General features: G+C 44.0%; 2 pseudogenes; both read left to right on the plus strand.

Moving 5' to 3' along the window:
- Positions 1 to 970: 970 nt before the first annotated feature.
- Positions 971 to 4,240, plus strand: LOC116742205 (annotated as a pseudogene).
- Positions 4,241 to 4,318: 78 nt separating this feature from the next.
- On the plus strand, positions 4,319 to 7,411 carry LOC116742206 (annotated as a pseudogene).
- The last annotated feature ends 10,976 nt before the right edge of the window (positions 7,412 to 18,387 follow it).

Raw genomic sequence — 18,387 nt, forward strand, 5'->3', positions numbered from 1 at the left:
CATCCTTTCATGGTAGAGAGAGAGAGAGGATGCTAATGAATTTTACTTCCCGGGGAGAGGGGAGTGTTATGATTATGGTGTCATTTTGTATTATGTCCTTTTGTCATGAATTTGTTTTCAATTTCATGTTAAAATGGGCCCACCATTCCCACTTTGTGAGGTCATTCAACACCCTCCTTTTGCACCTTTAACATATCTCTCAGTATCACTTGGAAGTGTTTGACATGGCATGAGCTTGTCCTCACATTCCTATCAGCTGTAAATCCGGAGCCCCCAAATGAACCTAACCATTGAGCAAAACACCTCTGCACTACCTGTGTAACGCTGGGTAGGCCCCTTAAGCTCTTGTTTTTTTTTAAGTCCTCAGTTGTAAAAATGTGAGGGTGCTATGAATTTATATTTGGGGCAGGACAAGGTCGAGAAGAGTGTGTTTTTGCTTTTATTCTTCCAAACTGGAATGTCTTCCCTCTCTTCCCCGTGGGTCCAAATCTCACTTGTCCTTCAGGCCTATTGCCAAGGATCCTTCCCTGATTCCCCAGTCCACACAAATCTCTGCCTCTTAGGGTCAGTGCCATACAACCTAGCTGTCTCTTACGTTAACCTTGTCTCTCAAGCCAATCTCAGAATGTCGGTCTCTCTTGCCCTCCTGTGGCCCCTGGGGCTGTGCCAGCCCACGGCACGCCTCACATGGGATGTCTACTAGACTAGGGCATGGGTGGGGAGGCCCAGGGGTGAGGGACCAGGCAGAGTATCACTGCCTCCACCCTGTTCTTCTCCACAAAACTGTCCCTCCTCCTGAAGCCTACCCCTCAAATCAAAGGTTCCATATATGACCTCACTGGGTAGTGATGCCCTCACAGGCTTTCTCACAGTTTCCATGGCAGTGTAACTATGGACATGTGCTGCTCTCAGAGAAACTTCTCTACCAGTTCTCCACCAGATACCAATCTCTTTGGTTGTCTGAGAAAGAATGTGTGACCAGATAATGTATGTGTACTCTAACCTGTGCTCTGTTCCCTGCGGGGGGGGCAGTGCAGCAGGTACACCCAGATCGGGCATCTCTACAGGAGGTATGGTGTACACACCACCTCCCCTGGCTGACACATGTTCCTGCGGGGCTTGCCAACTACATACACCTGAGCACTTACGCAGATGTAGGTAGTAACAGTGACCTGGGAAACCTTCAATGACCCACAGTGCTCACTGCTGAGGACAAGTGAAAGGTCATCCCTGGACAAGTGTGCAGGACAGTTCTGAGCTTTACAAATGTAGCCTTCCCCTTTGGGCTACAGGATGCTTCCATTCAGACCCTTTCCAGATTGGCCTCTTAGTAAAAGACAAGTGCATTTTTCTTGGCAAATGGTACATGCAGCAGTTTGAGGAAGAGGGCCACTCTTGAACCGCACCTTCAAACCCAGGCACTTCTGTGCTATCACGTAGACATCTATATCGGTCCCCTCAGACACATCCTATACTGAGTTGCTGAGTACTAGGGGAGAGGGTGGTGCCATATTGATGGGAAGACCGAAAGAATGAAGCGGGGTGATGAAGTGCTAATGAGACTGGAGGGCTGAGGAGATGGTGTCCCAGGAGGCTGGTTGATGTGAGCCTAGACTTGGTACCCAGAACCCGGTTCTGAGTCTCCTGATCACTCTGCCTCAGTATTTAGCCTTGTTCTGATCTACATAAAAGTATCAGAGGGCTAGAGTTCAGTGTGGTTGAAACAGGCAGTATAAATGGGGGCCCAAGAGGGGTTGCCAAGGTGGGCGGGGTTCTTAACCAATTTATATTAGGCTATTTTTTTCCAAAACTTGAAAGACACTTCCATGAAAGCCTCAGAAGTGACAGACTGCAAGAAATGTTTTCTCTGTTGTGGAAGGAGAGATGGAGAGGATCATGATTGCCATTACTTTCGGGTTCTACTGTTTTCCCTGGAAACGGTGAAGAGACTTCCTCATGTGCTGCAACCCTAGGCTCTAGGGATTGCTTTTGCAGCCAGTGTCCCTTCTCTTGGGACCAATAGAGGTGATGGGCCAAGGCTGTGTTTTGGATGTCAAGTAGATTAAAGGTCTTCAGCCAGAAACTGGGAGAGACATGAGAGAGGGAAGTTCTGGCAGGAGACTGTGCACAGCAGAAGTGACTGATCAGTTCTGATTTTCTTTGCAGCAGCAGTGGCTCCCGTTTCTCCTCCTACACCTGGTCACTACTATGTCCTCTCCCGAGGGTGTGGAGAAACGCAGTTGGGCCGGCGTGGGGAGACCTCTGCCTGGTTGGTGGCTACCGGGCCTACGGGGATGTTCCTTTGGCCATGCCAGCAAAGGTGGAAGCAGAGACGCCAGTCCCCAGACATGCTCCCAAGAGAAAGCACGCTCTGGAAATGCCAGACGAAGACCTGGGTTGCTCCAGACCCAAAATCCGGCGATTGTAACATGGTGCCAGGAGTTGGACCCCACAGAATCTTGCAGGTGAGCCATCCTGAAGAGAAGGCAATGGTTTAAATGCCTAAGGCAGCGGATGCCTCTTCCTGCAGTGACCCACCCACCCCCCCACTGCCCACTGCCACAGATTAGAACCTACGTCATTCTGTCTGAGCCTTCCCCAGCCAGGAGCCTCCTTCTACACTAAACGGCCATAAGCAAGGAGCCTCAGAAACTGAGGTTTGTAATGAGAGCCTGCCCTGAACATCCCAGGGCTGAAACTGGCCTGGAAGAAAACCTGACATTCCTCTGCTCAATCCTCAGGGTCCCCTTTGTGAGCTGAAGTAAGCAAAGTCTACGCTCTGTGAGCCAAGGAGGATGCCGGAGCAGAGACAGGGTGCAGAGAAGCCTTAGCAGTCTACCACATGGGCTCCTGCCCTGAGCCATTGTCAGCGGCCACCACCACAAACCAGGGGGGAGCTGGGATTTTTGAAATGGAAAGCAGCAATCTCTGGCTTCCCAAAGAGCCTCCTGCCTGGGGTGTCAGGAGGCAGGATAGAGAGACCCAGGAAGGCCAGCTCCCTGAAGCAGGAACAGGATGGAGAGTCAAGCAGCACGCACCCTGCCCCGAGGTACATGCTCCTTTATTGCCAGCCCTTTCTGTCCCCAGTGGGGTCCCTTACTGCTCAATAAAATGTTTTTGTGTAACAGATTTCTAGGGCCACCAGTGCTCAGACTTAGGTCACTACCCCTGTGCTAGGCACTCCTGCCACCCGGGAAAGGTTCCGAAGGTGGAACAGCTCCAGGGGGTGCCAAGGATCAGAGCAAAACTTGAGAGGCTGGGGATGAAGGAGTTTGGGCACAGCCCCTAAAGCATCTCAGTGGTTGAGCTTCTGTGAGAAGGCACATCCCCAGTGTGTGCGTGCGTGTGTGTGTGTGTGTGTGTGTGTGTGTGTGTGTGTGTGTGTGTGTTGGGGGGAGGGTGTCCCTAGAGGAGGCAGCTGGGGGAGGGCCTGAGGCTGGAAATGGGGAATGGCGTGCGGCCTCTGAGCAAGCACAGGCACTTAGCACTTGAGGTTTCTGGGAAAGCTAGAGCCACAAGGGCCACGAGATAAGGCAAGTGTAGCAGCAGAACCCAGGTGCCAGATTTTCCTCAGAACCTATAGTTCTCCACGAGGCCGGGCCTTCCACGCTGAGGTAGAAGGGATCCTGGCCAAAAGGTAAGCCAGCAGCTCTGGGAGGAAGGTTGCTGCGGTGGGGGCTCTGCTGCCATGGAAACGACTTCATTTCCTTCCACTCAAGGAGCCTGCTGACCGGGTTCCTGCTCTGTTGAGTAAAAGGGCGCTGACTCTCCTCAGAAGGTTGTTCAGTTCACATCCCAGAAGTCCCTCTATTCAGGCCCTGGGGAGGTGTAGTGACTCCTGAGGGCGCTCTTTCCTGAGGCTGGGTGACAGAAGTGGGGGAGGTTCCTGATAGTTCCCAGGTGCTGGTTCCCAGGTGCCCAGAGAATGGTCATGCAAGTTGGGGAGTCAAGTAGGTGGAGAGAGAAGGTCGGGGGCAGAGGGCCCCTTCCTGAATCGAGAGCTCACAACGTTACCCCCCTCCCATTTCCAGAAACTATCTCTTCCCCCACACCAGCCCCCATGGTCCAGTACCGGGAAACCGGGAGCCCAGAGCACTTGTGGCCACAGAGACACTCGCACGCAGCCCTCGGGGTGGGCGGGGCCGGCTGCAGGCAGATGGGGACGAGGTGTGCTCCCGGGAGGCCTCGGGCTGAAGGTGGCCCTCTGAGAGAAGCACCCCAGCTTGAACAGGAAAGTTAGAGGTGGGGGAGAGCAACCTAGGGCGCCCCCTCGGAGCTGTGGGAGTGGGAAGAGGGGCGGGGGCGGAGGGAACCCGCGATGGGAGGCGAGTGGGCTGTCAGCAGAGGCCAGCTTGGCCCGCGGGAGCTGCCTCTGAGCAGGGGGCGGGAGGGCAGTGCCGCCCTGTGGCTGCCGGGCTTCGCGGATCGAGGCTCTCCGCACACGGGTCGCTGGGTCCTGTGCCTCTGTATCCCCTCCCTCACCCCGCCCCCCTCGCGAGGCCGCGCCGCTGGGTGGCCTGAGTCCACGGGCAGAACCCCATCGCCCGCCCCTCTCAGTCCCGCCTGCCTGGCCCTGCGCAGCTTGCGGCCCGGGGAAGGTCCCCGCACACTCAGCCAGCGGCCTCTGCTGTGTCTGCTGCTCCTGCTGGGTCTGCTGCTGCGGCCGGTAACCCATGCAGACCACGCCGGGCACCTCCAGCACCCCAAGTCCGCGGGAGCCCACGCGGGCCCTGATGCGGGACTTCCCGCTTGTGGACGGGTGGCTGCACTGTGTGAGGGCTGCTGGGGGCCGGTGGGGGCCTAGCCTGGCCCTGGGCAGAGGAGGAGGTCCGGAGCATGCAGAGCTAGTGGGGAGGCTCCCTCACACCACCCCTGGATGTCCTGTCCATCATCTACAGATGCCCTTCCCCTTCTCTGTCATCCCCTCCCTGGTGGGAACCCCTCAGCCCAGGCCGCAGCTGCTCCTAGTATAGTCTGTGTGACAGTGTGAGGCCCCAGGCTGGCCCAGGCCAGGCATTGTGTCCTGCCTGATCCCAAGACCTAAGGAGCCCACCCATTTGCCTTGACCTCCCTCCAGCCACATCGAGATGCCCCTGGTCCTGAGGCAGTTTTACCACAACGGGCTGTGGTAAAATCTGCACAATTTCAGCCATGGCCAGACCAGCTTGAACAGGCTGAACGATGGCCTCGGAGGTGCCCAGGTACCAAAGGGACACACAAGGCACCACCGTGGCTGCTGGGGAATGTGGGGCCCTTTGGGGGCCTCAGAGACCACAGGTTAGTCACATTGGAATTAAGTTACCATAGTGACCTAGAAAGTGCCATGCCATGGATGCTGGGGGCTACAGGGGTCACAGTGAGCCAACCTGACGGGCATCCAAGTACCACAGAAAATGCAACGCCTTACATGTGACTTCTGGGCACAGTGAGTGCTGTGCCAGCTGAGGAGACTATGAGAAGCCCAAGGAGTTCCAAAGCCCAAACTAAGTCCTGGCCTTCCCTCAGTTCTGGTCAGCCTACGTCCCATGCCAGACCCACGAACGGGATGCTGTGCGCCTCACCCTGGAGCAAATTCACCTCATCCGCCTCATGTGTGCCTCCTATTCTGGGCTGGAGCTTGTGACCTCAGTTAAAGGTAGAAGGGGGACTTCCCTGGTAATCCAGAGGTTAAGACTCCACGCTTCCACTGCAGGGGGCTCGGGTTTGATCCCCGGTGGGGGAACTAAGAGCCCTCATGCTGTGTGGCACGGCCAAAAAACAAACCAAAAAAGTAACAGACTGGTGGTGGTAGGTGTTAGGGACTTCAGTAAGCTTCCCCTGCCTCTGAAAATGATCATCTGACCTACCTGCCCCCAGCTCTCCACAATGCCTGGAAGTTGGCTTGCCTCATTGGTGTGGAGGGCGGCCACTCACCGGACAGTAGCCTCTCCATCTTGCGTACCTTCTAGGCGCTGGGTGTGCGCTACGTGACACTCACCCACACCTGCAACATGCCCTGGTGAGCACAGTGCAGGAGGTAAGGGCCCAGTGAGGCAGGGATCTGCCCAAGATCACGCTGGGGCCCAAAGCAAGTTTACCCCTGGGATCCGGCCATGAACCTGGGGTGGGGAGGGTAATGGAGGTTTGCAGAACAAGACTGAATCCCCAGAAGGGCCCTGCTACTGCCAGGCACAACCCAGTTTGGGTCCCTTCTCTTGCACCAGGTAGTTGCAGGTGTAGACAGTTCGACAGAACCTCTTTCTAGGCTCTTGTAGCCAAGTCACAGCCACCAGTCAGACTGCCTCCTGGGCATCCTGCAGGACGCAGAGCTCAGCAAAGGGTATCCGCCCCTTCTACAGCAATGTCAGTCGGCTGACCGGCTTTGGCGAGGTAAGGACCCGGGTTCCATACCCTGCCCCACATGAATGTACAGCCCCGCCTGTTTCCTACAGATAAATGCACACAAGATAAATGCAGCCCTGATGCCCTCTCCGCATCCTGTCCCTGCAGAAGGTGGTGGCAGAAATGTACCGCCTGGGCATGATGGTGGACTTGTCCAATGTCTCAGATGCTGTAACACAGTGAGCCCTAGAAGTGTCACAGGCACCTGTCATCTTCTCCCACTCAGCTGCCCGGGGTATGTGCAAGAACACTCAGAATGTTCCTGATGATATCCTGCAGCTTCTGGTGAGAGACTGCCCTGGCCCTCAAAGCTAAAGCAAGAGATTCAAACCAGGAGCCCTTGAACCTGAGCCTCTTCTCCCTCAATTTCCTCAAACCCCAGGTTAAATATCTTCTGCCCCCAAAACCCATGGTCCACAGCCCCTGAACCCTTGAGCCCTAGGTGGGGGTCTAGGTGGTAAGATACTCCTCCAAACCCGGAAACCCAGGGCCAAGACACCACCCAGACCAGGGCTGCGGCTCCTCCATTCACACGAATCCAAAGAGGAGAAGACTCTGACCTCAAACCCAGGGCTGAACACCTTCCTCACAGGGGCCGAGAGAGTGAACAGGCAGGTGGCTGTGCTGGGGGCCAAGCTGACGGTCCACTGGTTTGCCCCTGCAGAAGAAGAACGGTGGCATTGTGATGCTGTCCTTGTCCGTGCGGGTGCTGCATTGCAACCCGTTAGCCAACATGTCTACTGTGGCAGGTGAGCCTCACCCTGGGCTCTCTGAAAACTCTGATTTGGAGCTGAAGCGGGGTCCAAATTTGGGGAGGACTTCAGAAGAGCCCCAGTGGTTTGACCCACTTGTTGACAATAGGTACAGGCCCCAAAAACCCAATAATGGACAGTACACAGAACCTTGGTGCCATGTAGAACTGGAGCCACAGAATCAAAACTGCGATACTGATGGGTATCAGGGAGGCTGTCACACACTGCTTTATGTCAGAAACAGAAAGAAAATATCCACTATCAGAACTGTTGTTTGACTGACTTTTTTTCCCATCTTTCTGACAAAATTCGTGAAGTTGTGAGTACCACAAGTGTCATTACACTTCTGTTCAAGATGTAATCTCTGACTCACAATCATTGTTTAGCTTCTGTATACTGCAGTGTACGTGAAGGTCTGTATTAGTCTGGTTGGGCTGTTATAGTGAAACACTATAGACTGAATGACTTAAACAGAAGAAATTTATTTTCTCACAGTTCTGGAGGGTGGAAGTCCAAGGTTAAGGTATTGAATACCATAAGAATTTGTTTGTGGTGAGAACAATCTTCCTGGCTTGCTGATGGCTGTCTTCTTGCGGTGTCCTCACACGGCCTTTCCTCTATGAGCAGAGGGAGAGAGATCTCTGGAATCTATTCCTCTTCTTATAAGGACACCATCAGTCCCTGTCAGATTATTACCTCACCCTTATGACTTCATTTAACTTCAGTTACCTCCCTAAAGGACCTATCTCCTATCTTCTACAGTAAAATTGAGAGGGGCTTCAGCATATATTTTTTGTGGGGACACAATTCAGTCCATAACAACATCTTAAGATAGCTTTCTCTGATTTTCAGTCTCTCACTAATACCTTCCTCTTTGTCTAGGAATTATTCAAGTTTCCTTAATTATTTTTTTTTAATTTTCTTACATTATCCCTTCCCTTTAAATGCTCTCTTCACTTCTTAACCGGCATTTCTTGGAAATGAAGGCACCTTTCCTCACAATGTATTGATTACTCTCCCCACTGTAACACAGCGTCTTCTCCCATGACTTTCCTGAAATGGTTCCATTTTTTTTTTCATAAAAGTTTAATCATCAAACCAGATGGTTTATTTTAAGTTCCCATAGGATTTTCCCTTTGGGAAACAACTGACTCCATTAAATGGCTTCTTTTAAAACTACCTTCCTTTATGTTTCATAGCAACCTTATGATTTCTGTTGGCATACCACCTAGCTTCTTTCTGATCATTCTTTTCATTTTTTTTTCAGTTGTTTCTCTCCTCACTCCTTAGCGCTAGATACTACATACAGTTGGCTTTCTTCTCATCTCTTATGTACTCTCTCTCTTACTCCAGCAGCTTTGTTTACCATTAAATATATTATCTGCCAGGCACCTTCCATATGTTACCAACATCTCTCCCTCTGTCTTTGTCATTTCAGCCTTCGCTATGCTCTCTGAGCTCTCACAGGGAGATCTATTTAACACAGGAATCTCAGTGGAAAATAGTAGTAAGTTATTTCTCTACTAAGTAAAGCCCTTACCCATCACATGGTCCTGATCCATCTTGCAGCCACGTCATCTGGACTATGTGACCTCCGATGTCTCAATAGCAGAGGGCCAGACCAGAGGGACATTGGCTCCTAATGACCTCAGCTCAGAAGTGATACACTTTATTCTGCTTCTTTGCCACTGGCCACAACTAATCAAAGGAAAACAGTCTAACTACAAAGGAGGATGAAAAATGTAGATAAGCACATAGGATATTTGATGAACACTATCTTGAGGTGACATCACCTCTCATCAAACTTTTATTTCACAGAGAAAACACAGACTATAAAGCAAAAACACCCCTAAATAACTTTTTCTCTTTATGTACAAGGATAGCTTTTCTACATAGTTTATAAATACCTATTCTCACTTCCTCAGTATCTTCCATTCATTTTCCCATCTCATTGGTATTGTTAAGGTTTTCCTCTTTAGCAATTTTATGTTGGCCCCCTCCCATTAAAAAGCTGCCCCCTTCCCATTAAAAATTACTCTTGCTTGATGCCAAGTAATTCTCTAGCTACCTTTTCTCTCTTCCTAATTTCACAGTACAGTTTATCAAAAATTGTATTTTTTCTCACTGTCTGTATTTTCTTATCTTTATGTACCTCGTGACTCACACAATTTTGCTCTTTTCTTCTTACTTATCTGCACTGGAATTGCATTCACGGACATTTAATTTGTGATTAAATTGAATGAATATTGTTTGGTCATTATGTCACCTTTCAGCAATATTTGATTTTGTTGATCAAGTTTGTCATCTCAGAAAACTCTTTCACCTTAACAACAGTAGCATCTTAATCTGCTACTTCTTCCTCCTGCCTCTGGACATCCTTATCTCTTTCACTGGGCACTCTCACTTTGCCCTCTCCCAAGAGATGTGTATTTCTCAGAAGCTCTCTTCTGCCCTTGATAGATGGTCTCATCTACTCTTGTGATTCCAGCCACCATATATATCACAGATCTTGACCTAAAACTTACATAGCTCTCTCCTGAGTCTCTTACAAACCTAACTAATTGCCAACTGAAAAACTCTGCCCAAATATAACATGGACACTTAAAATTAATTATGTGATGTTACTGAACGATTAATTTTACCTTCAATACTTACTTCCACTATTCATCTCTCTACATCATTTAACCACCACTATTTGTACAGCTGTCCAAATTGGATACTGGGGAAACACTGAAGACTCTGGACTCTGACAACCCTCAGAATGGGAGAAAATATTTGCAAACGAAGCAACTGACAAGGGATTAATCTCCAAAATATATAAACATAAATAAATTTGTAAAATCTATAAGCAACTCATGCAGATCACTATCAAAAAGAAAAAAAACAACCCAATGAAAAAATGGACGGAAGATCTAAATAGACATTTCTCCAAAGATGGCCAACAAATACATGAAAAGATGCTCAACATCACTAATTATGAGAGAAATGCAAATCAAAACTACAAGGAGGTATCACCTCACACCGGTCAGAATGGCATGGCCATGATCAAAAAAATCTACAAACAATAAATGCTGGAGAGGATGTGGAGAAAATGGAACCCTCCTACACTGTTGGTGGGAATGTAAATTGGTACAGTCACTATGGAAACAGTATGGAGGTTCCTTAAAAAACTAAACATAGAACTACCATGTGACCCAGCAATCCCACTTCTGGGATATACCTGGAGAAAAGCATAATTCAAAAAGATGTATGCACCCTAATATTCATTGCAGCACTATTTACAATAGCCAGGACATTGAAGCAACCTAAATGTCCATCAACAGCGAAATGAATAAAGAAAATGTGACACATATATACAATGGAATATTACTCAGCCATAATAAGGAATGAAATAGTGCCATTTGCAGAGACATGGATGGACCTAGAGACTGTCATACAGAGTGAAGTAAGTCAGAAAGAGAAAAACAAATATCGTATAATATCACTTACATGTGGAATCTGGAAAAATGGTACGGATGAACTTATTTACAAAGCAGAAATAGAGACACAGATGTAGAGAACAAACACATGGATACCAAGGGTGGGGGAAGGGAGGTGGGATGAATTTGGAGATTTGGATTGACATATATACACCACTATGTATAAAATAGATAACTAATGAGAAACTATGGTATAGCACAGGGAACTCTACTCAGTGCTCTCTGGTGACCTAAATGGGTAGAAATATAAAAAAGAGGGAATATATGTATAGGTACAACTGATTCACTTTGATGTATAGCAGAAACTAACACAACATTGTAAAGCAACTATAGGCTAATAAAAATTAATTAAAAAATAAAAAAACTCTGGACTCTGTATAATCATCCCTCACCTTCACAATTAATTCAGTAACCAAGTACTGTCTAACCTAAATTCCCACTATCTCTCAATATTGTCTACTTTTATTCAAGCTTCTTGTCACTACTTAGCTCTGGGCTACATTTTCTCTTATTTATGGAACATAAACAGTCTCTTAACTTTTAACAGAATAAATCTTTTAACAGAATAAATATTCATTGAGTACCTACAACACTGGTAAATAAGGACATTGTTCACATGTAGTTTACAATGTAGTAGGGGAAATGAATTATAAAATATAACTATACCTCTCATAGGTAACTGGACAGCCAAGTTTTATAAGAACACACAGAAAGGGAATTTAATCTCTAATGGAAGTTGTGAAAAGCCAGAGATTCAATGCTTATTCTGAAACTTATATGATGAGAGTGCATTAACCAAGGATTGAATAAGTAAAGAATCATACAAATTGATGACATAACCTGGAGAAAGTTCAACATTAAGAGAAGTCTAACCCTGAAATCTATTGAGTATTGCTGAAAATTTATGGAAGAAGGAGATGCTAAGTAAAGATAGAGAAACCAGATAAGGGTGGACTAGTAGGCAAGAGCACAGTGCTTGAAGCCTTTTCTCCAAAATTAAAGAGAAGCTATCAAAGAGCTCTAAGCTGTTGAGTGAAATTTAGGTTGCAATGCAGAATAAATAAGACAGAAATAATACTGGAGTCAGGGAAAAAGTGAACTGGAATGTTACATCCGAGTAAGAAATGTAAAAGATATGACAATGGACATAGAGAAGAATGGACATATATGTGTGTGTGTGTGTGTGTGTGTGTGTGTGTGTGTGTGTATAGTATAATTATGACAACTCTTAGGGATTGTTCCAATCAGAGTTTAAGGGAGGGGAGAAGAGTAAAGAATGACTCTGAGTTTCTTGCTTGGTTAATTGGGGTTAAAACAGTTTGCAATAAAAAAGAATTAGCTTAAGTCATTTAATCATTTTAAGTGCATTCTGAATCCTATGCAAATAAGTTTGAGAAATTTAAGAAAATTGTGTTTCCTTAAGTTTAGCATATCTTTTGTTATGCCATGTAAATTCCCTTCTTTTTCATATGATTAAAGAAAAGTTATGAAAAAAATAAGAGAGAAATGAGAGAAAATAAGATCTTATGAAAAATTATGAATGATCTTTATCTGTTTTTGTGCTTACTGTAATTTCTTATTGTTTATCTCTCTATATACATATTCTGAGATATCTTCTCAGACCTGCTGAATCAATCTGTGAGGATTAAGTTTAACTAATCACTCAGATGAACCTAAAATTGGTTCATCTACAGGAATAACCAACATAAGAGAGCAGTCACAGTAGTCTCAAAATTAGAGAAGACTTCCCAATTATTCCCATTATGTCAAAGAGAGAATATGAGCAGGTACTTCAAGTATCCGAACTTCATATGATTAGATTCTGCAAAAACGTTTTAAATAGAAAAAATACATAGAAGAAAGGTTAAGACAAAACTTCCCCAGGATAAAATGGATCCCATATTTTCACCAGATGCCTTTACTTAGGAAAAAGAAATGTTAAAGAATTGTAACAGTATCCAACCTGGAAAACAAAATGCAGAAATTTTCACCACTAAGCCTGAGCTCAGTACAACTCTGATTTAGTATTTTTTCAAGCCTTACACAGCATTCTCTATTTTTAAAATATTTATAAATAACCCATTTGTAGGAAAACACCTATCTTTCATCATATGAATTATGACACTTTATACTTTTATTCCAGCCTGTTATACTTTATTTTCTACCATTTGGCAACTTACACCCTATGCTCTAGTCAAAAAAAAATCTTTTATAATCACTTAAGTAGACTGTGTTGGTTCTCAAGTCCAGGATGTTCCTTCTGCCTGGTATGCCCCTGACCTTCTCTCCACGTGGAAAATTCCTACTGACATTCAAAACCTAATTCCAAGACCCCCTCATTGTTGGCATCCTCTTCAATATCCCCTAGCAGGGTTATTGACTCCAAGTTCTGTTTTACAAAGTTACATTTTTATGATCTATTTATTTAATAGCCTATCCCTATTCAATTATAATGAGTTGTTTATGCATCTCTCACACTCTCTTTTGAGTTCCTCTGACCTTTATTTTTTCTTTTATCTTTTACCCGTAAGCACAGTGCTTGCCCCATAGTATGTGCTCAACGTGTTGGCTGAGTGAAAAAAGACACCTTTTAGCTCTAATCATTTGTGAAATTTCATTTAAAATGACATCAGATTACCCTTTCTTTCTTAATTTCTAGTACTATAGAATGTACACTCAGAACATCGTCAGTGGCCTACAGAAACAGTGTTCTCCGTGGACTTCATGCATATAGTCAACCCCCTTATAACTTTCTCTGGCATACAACTGCCAGACATGTTCTTAAAAAAAAAAAAAAAAGTACCAACCCCTCACCTATTGGAAAACTTCCACAAGCTCTCCATTCCTTATTGTATCTTTTCTACTTGATTTTTCAAATACCTCTGTCTTGCTTAATCTATTCAGAACTGCCTTTTCTACCTTTGGCTTTCATTTTCAATTTCATTCATATCATTATCTGCACTTACCCATAGAACCTAAGTATATTTCAGTTTCTTATGCAAGTTTCCTCACTAGAGGTCAAAGGGGCAAGGACTATTGTGATAAAATATTAAATAAATAGACGATAGGACTTTGTTCTATTGGTCTGGGAAAATTACTACCTGAAACAAAATAATTCTGGGAACTGAAGGGATCAGACCAGTCAGCTTTGTTTACTTCAGACTCAAATCAATGTCTTGTCTTTACCTGAGCTCTGGTTACATTTAGAAAAAAGTACTGTAAATACAGTGAATGAGCAAGGCCACTATCTGAGACGTGTCTGGGTCCTGAGTATAGTAACTGGGGGAATGGTAAGCGTTGGTCAATGTTTGCTGATTGATGACTCAGTAGATCTGGTTAAGCCTCACCATCAGAATTCCAGATTCTTTAACAAGCTTCTCAGTCTTTTCATCCCAAAGAAGAAACTAAAGAAAACCAGATGACAAGAATTTCAAAGTGTAAAATATCCTGGTTGTCAAATTTAAATAGGGATATCCTGTGCAATGGAGAGGCTGGCTGGTGCCAATTTCACATTTTGTTCTCTAGTGTCTGGGCGAAGCCTGCTCCGCCCGTGAGCTGACAGGTCGAGAGCACTCCAGCTTCCACAGACACCTGAGATCCTTCTATTTTTCATGGTGTTCCTGCCTTACCTAAGGGAAGGACTATATTCACAATGAAAAGAGTTATGATTAATCACCAGTAGAGAGATTCTTCCACTTTCCGGGTGCCCACGTTAAAAGTCTGGTATAGTCAACACTTCCTCTAACATAGATCATGTATTGAAATGAGAAAACTATCACCTAATATGGCCAGAGAGATTAAGAGAGTTGGCCCAGCTGACCCCAGGAGACACCTCTAATTCAAAACCTAAACCATTAACATAGTGATTGTGATCAAGGAGATTTACAGCACATAAGAGATTCAAAAAGCATATTAATCCACCTCCAGCAACACTGCCAGTTTAAAAGAATGATTAACCTTCTCTCCCACTTGATTCAACCTGGCTATGTATTATACCACTCTAAATGCTAGCAGACTCTGCTTATGGCTTCCATTAGGTAGTACTTAGTATACACGAAAACTTTCTTCAAGAAGTAATTACTTTTGAAACCATAAACATTTCAGTAGGGAATAGAGCAAAAGAAAGGTGGTGCAAGTAAAGGGAACTAGGAAAAAATAAGAAAATACCCTCAAATATAAACATGTTGATTCAGAAAATAATTTAAAGGGGATTTAAACGATACTAGGTGAGCATTTATTCTGTTTCTGCTTTAAATAAAGTATTATGTTCTATTTGTTAGGTGTTGTACTTGTTTATTATCTAATATCTGTTAAAAACCTCTTGAAAGAGATGCATTCATTCTGGTATCCTAAGCACCTATCTGGATGAACAGCACAAGCAATGGGAAGTCATGGGACATAATGGACCTTGCAAAGGCTCTGGAATCCATCTCTTACTTATGGTCTTTGAGACTCAGGCTCCTCCTCTATGTAGTGTTCCTAAAACTTAGTGGAGATAGAATACTAGGTACACAGAAGGTCAAAGTAGGTATTTACTACTACTTTTCAAATATCTTCCTTGAGGAAAACAAATATATTTGATTTGCATTGAGGCTTTCTTGTGAATTTTATTCTTCTAAAGAAGAATATTTTTAGTGAACAATTTATTTGTCTGCCTCCCTGTGCTACTTTATTGACAATACACGGGTAGGGGTGGTTTTCTCTCAAGCAGTTACCTCCATGTGATTTGTATTTCAGACCTTCCTAAAAGCATGTTTTCCTGCTCTTTCTTTCCACCCCATCCCAACTCTACTTAAAATATTGTGAACCCCTATTAAAATGCAAACAACCCTGGGAAAAATAAGGAGAAGCAAAATGTTTGTCACTGTCAGCTCTGGTATGCATATATCAGAGGCTAAATTATAACTGATGAAGACAGAAATGGGACCCATATCTGTCTGACTTCAGAAATCAGAAGTGTAGCTACTACAAGCTGATAAGTTGGAACTCAGATCAAGGCCTAGAGTGGAGAGGAATCCTCTGATCAGAAGGAGAAAGTAAACAAAGGGCAGCGTTTAATTATTTAATAATAAGTAAGAGAATGACTATGGTGTTTTTACAGAACAGGATATAATATTGAAATAAAATCCCCCAAAGTGACACAGAAACATAATGCAACCTCTTCAGGTACAACCCTTCCTAAACCAAACCATACCATTCTCTTCACACAGCCTGGAAAGTCAAAAGAAAGGGGATACTGATCTGCCTTTCTGCATTAGAAGCAGAACTAGTTTTAATGAAGTTTTATTTCATGGACTGAAGTTTCTCCCCAAAAAAGGTAAGCTTCTTTTCTCAAGAAACATCACTGTGTAATAATCAAGGAGCCAGGGATGGTGGTATTAATTGTTCTAAGTACAGGGATTTGTTTTGCAGAAAGAAGTACCAATCAGAAAGAGAACTGACCAATAATTACTTAACAAAACTGCTTCAGAAGTAGATTTCTAAATCTACTTTTAGACTAATTGATAGAAAAATCTTACTAAGTTTATTCATTTAGAGGAAATCTGTGCAAGCCTCTGAAACCAAGAGGTATTGTATCAAAAGAGATAAGGTCACTAGACACTTATGTAAGAGCTACTTCTTCCTCAAATGGCCACCATATAGTCATGTCTGACTATTACATTACCAAGAAGTAACAATGCATCTTTAGGAAACTAGTATGAAAGAGAAACATAATAAAATTTTTTGCAGGTGACTCTTTGATCTCATAGGTGTGTGTTAATTTTCCAAAGTTGGGACTGGATCCTGCCTTTAGAAAATGCTCCTTGAAATATCGCATTGAAAATCTCTTTTACTCCTGATTGTAAACACTGTATATGTTTTTAAGAAGACCAATAAAAAATATGGACTATGAAATTATTTTTCCAGTAGTGAAATTGTGGAGAATACAACTTGCATTTCTACTGTATTCCCGCAAAAAGAGGAAGTTATTTTCCACAAAGGCTCTCATCAATGTGAACTCTGGGGGAGAAGTATTTGTAGTTGTCTCATGCTTTGTGGTGAGAGACTCGCACTTTTCCCCCTGTCTCTATTGTGGGAAACAGGGCACACTTGGGACTGAGAATTCATGCTGTGGTAGGAAAACAAAGAAGCGAAAAATACCCCCATTAACACTGCTCTTTAACAAGTTCAGCGAATGGGCTTCAGGCATTCTAAACAGCAGCAATTAAAAAATAACTTTAAATTTCATACATTTCTTCCAGTAGGATGAAAAGCTGAGGTATGTTAACTTTAATTTTATGGTTTGGGGGAATGCAGAGTTCGATTATTCCCTGTGAAAGCAGAAATCAGCCTCTTACAGGGAATAAGTGCTAATTAAGAAAAACAGAGTAAGCATGTTATATTAAGTATATTTGTTTCTTTCCTGTGCACTTTGGCTGCACAAGTTCTAACCACAGTTTCCGGAGCGACCATCAATGCTCCCTAAGAATGCCAATGCAGTGTTCCGTCCAGTCAGTGGAGTTCAGAGACCAGTCAGAATGCTGATGCTTTCCACAAAGGAGCTGGGGCTAGGGAGGCAAATGCAATCAGGGAATATTATATCTGTCTTGTGTGCCTGCTACAAAACAGTGTCCTCTCAAGACTACTGTATCCCTTCTTTGCTTTATATGTGTATGTGTAAGTTTGTATATATAAGCTTTACAAGTCTCTAATAGAAAACTGAAAATGCCCAGGAAAAAGACAAAACTGCTTCAACAGAGAAAGGTCTCTCTGTTCCAGTTGAAGAGGATATAGAGTTAATAACAGGAAATATCCATCCCCTGAAACTGTATGAAATGTGGATGCTTCCAAAATTTACTCAAGGTCTCACTGACCAGGCTATAAGAAATTTTAATTATTATTTCTTATGATTATGGTAGATAAAAAGTCTCAGTAGTATGCTAAAAATCTTTAACACTTGTTTACCTTTTTTTGATAGCTTTTCTCCTCCCAGGCTCCAGCCAACTGTAGCAGTAACAGATATCCAGATCTTAAGAGGATAGAAGTATAGTGGTGCACTGAATATGGAAAGGAAGAACCAGCAATGGTTCCTATATATTCATAATGCAAATCAGCATCAAACTAAGGAATAAGCTTCCCCAAGGATAAGTTGACAGCAAACAGTTTCTCCTCTTAATGAACTGAGGAAACAACTTTGAAGTTATCCGTAGCCACCGCTTCTGAAGCAACCAATAGCTTTGTAACTATTAGTTTACTTGTATTAGATTAATTTGTATTAGAGTTTATTTAATGCAATTGCTCACAAATTTTAAACAATTTTGTAGAGTAGTGTTCTGTATCTGTTTAAATGAAATGCTTTCCTAAGCTCAAGATCAGTGTTTTATGTTGTGTAAATTATGAAATTACTGTGGAATATCTGGTAAACTTGATAGGAAACCCCAGATGTCAGCACTTTGCTGGGCAAGATTTAAAGTGGCCCACACCATTAACCCTCATCAGGAGAAGTATCAGTGGGCTAAGTCATAAGGGCATGCCCATCCATTACATTCACCCAGGATAATGTGAGAGAGAATCAAAGGGCAGTCAGACAGGGACCTCTATGCTCAGATTCCACTGCCAAGAAATGGCCTAAGTCAGCTCTTGTTGTTGAAGAAAATAACCCTTTAGGAATCAGATTGAATCCTATTTTAAGTTTTAGAGGAGGAAGGATACTATTTAAACATTGATGAAATGTGCCTCTTTTTTTTTTAATCAGCATAGAAATTTATTTGAATTCAAAATAATATGGTTATATT

The sequence above is a fragment of the Phocoena sinus genome, chromosome 17, assembly GCF_008692025.1.
Source record: "Phocoena sinus isolate mPhoSin1 chromosome 17, mPhoSin1.pri, whole genome shotgun sequence".
NCBI lineage: Eukaryota > Metazoa > Chordata > Mammalia > Artiodactyla > Phocoenidae > Phocoena > Phocoena sinus.